We start from the raw sequence: 2,343 nt of genomic DNA, 5'->3' as shown, positions 1-2,343 counted from the left end.
TATATATATATATATATATATATCAGTTTTAATTTCTGTTTGTTTCAAACCTTTTATCTTTTACTGGTTTCAGCCAAAGGCTGGGACCATGCTGGAGCACTGCCTTTCAGTGTGATTGGGTTTCCCTTCTGTAATTTTGTGTGTGTGTGTGTGTGTGAAGCAGTGAGCTGGACGGAGCCAGTCTTCTTTGTACCTCTTTCCACAATGTTGGTTCATCTGGTATTTCAGATAAAAATTTGTCCAGGTACTCTTTGAAGACTTCCACGTCTACACCTCGCAAACCTGTGTAATAAAACCAATGTTTACTGAAATGAAGTGCTCTGAATGGTTAGAGCTAATGTAGACCGTACTGCTAAAGATGGGTTATGATATTGAGCTGCTATGTTATTAGCTACACACACCTTGTGTGGATGTATGGGTGTATATATACGCACACACACATACAGTGTAACGATTGTGTAGAGTTGGTTTAGCCAACATGTTTTAGTATTCTGAATGTGTGCATGCATAGGTCTTTGTGTTTGTCTACACCCCACTAACTTAGCAGTAGAATAGGTTTGCACCCACTAACTTAGCAGTAGAATAGGTTTGCACCCACTAACTCCTAAACAGTAGGTAGCAAAATTAAATAAATTTTAGGATCAATTTGTTCAATTAAACCCTTCAAGGCAGTGCTCCAGCATGGCTGAAGCAAGTAAGAATGTGTGTGTGGATATATATATAAATAATACGGCAATTGTTGTTACAAACTAAAAATGTAGTACTCAGTATGAGAGAGTATTTAATTTGGTAAACCAAAACTGATGCTAACAGAATTATTTTCAGGCTTATGTGAATGTGGTAGAATTCCACAAATTGCAAAACATTGCTCAAATTGGTTGTGACCAGTTCCATGTTAAGGTTTCAAACTACAAAACAAAAATTATTGTTGTTGTCACAGAAGTAATTCTACCTTATCTCCCGAAATACTTGCTTTTCTTTTTCTTTTTTTTTCTCTCTAACTTGTCTGTGACAACTAACCACCATTTTTGTTTGTATTCAATCAAATTAATTATTCACTCACTTTTAAATGATAGTAATACATACATATATATATATATGTATATATAAAGGCTTAGTAGGCTGGCAGAAATGGTAGAGTGCTGGTCTTGAAATGTCTTTTTACAGGATTTTATATTGTCCCTTTTTTTTTTTACCTTCCTGATCATTGTTCACACCATTTCATCATTGTCGTTCCTCTTTAATTAATAACGGTTCTCACCTCATAGAGATGATATAATACTACTTTCTAAATCAGCCTTAACATAAACACATGCACACACACACACACACCTATGGCAGGCTTCTACATAGTTTCCATCTACAAAATTTCACTCTGGCAGCATTGGATTATCTGCTGTATCTGTCTTAGAAGAAAGACACTTGTCCATGGTACCATGCACTGAGATCAAATCTAGAACTACAGCATTGCAAACTGAACTTCTCAACCGCACAGCTATGCCTGTATTTGTCTCATTTTAGTTGAATATTTCAATTTTTAAGCAAAAACTCTGAAGCTTTTAAAACAAAAGAAAAATTTCTGTCTCTCTTCACTATGACAAAGACCCTATTCTGGCATTACAAGCAAGCTTTTCTCCTTTAAGATCCCCAGCAGTTATTGATCAGATTAAACAGCCAACAAGGTTAAACTAATACAAATAGAAATTGCCTTGTGCTGCTGTCTGAAATTTAACAAAATATCTGCAGTGAGAAATATTATATCTCATTCTTTTACACCGACTCACTCTCCCCACCCACACAAAATCCATTCACTAAAATACAAACCACTACCCCTAACATCTCCTATACTTTCTGATAAACTCATTTTCTGATTTCTTATCAACAGAACCATTTATTATCATTCAAATTCTGCTGGGGTTGATTTTAACTTTCATCCTTTTGGGTTCGGTTAAATAAGTACCAGTTATGCACTGGGGTTGATGTAATCAATTTAATGTCTTCTCCAAATTCGAGGCCTTGTGCTTCCAGTAAAAAGGATTATTATCATTATTATTGTTTTAACTCAGGTTTTGTTGGAACTCCTGGAGTCTTGCATGCATAGTGGGCTTGCTACCTGCAGCCTACAGTTCCATGCTATCTCTTCTTTTCAATCATCTAATACTTTCCTGATTATTTTTATTATTATTATTATTCTAATTCCTTAAAGCTACAACATATTTTTGTAATGTGGTTGCAGTTCCTAGTTTAGCAATTTCCTTTTGTTTTGCATCTTTTTCTTGTTGTTGTTTTCTCTCTCTCTCTCTCTCTCTCTCTCTCTCTCTCTCTCTCTCTCTCTCTCTCTCT

Source organism: Octopus bimaculoides, chromosome 16, assembly GCF_001194135.2.
Source record: "Octopus bimaculoides isolate UCB-OBI-ISO-001 chromosome 16, ASM119413v2, whole genome shotgun sequence".
In the NCBI taxonomy this organism is placed as follows: Eukaryota; Metazoa; Mollusca; class Cephalopoda; order Octopoda; family Octopodidae; genus Octopus; species Octopus bimaculoides.
Note: the sequence above shows the minus strand (reverse complement) of the source record.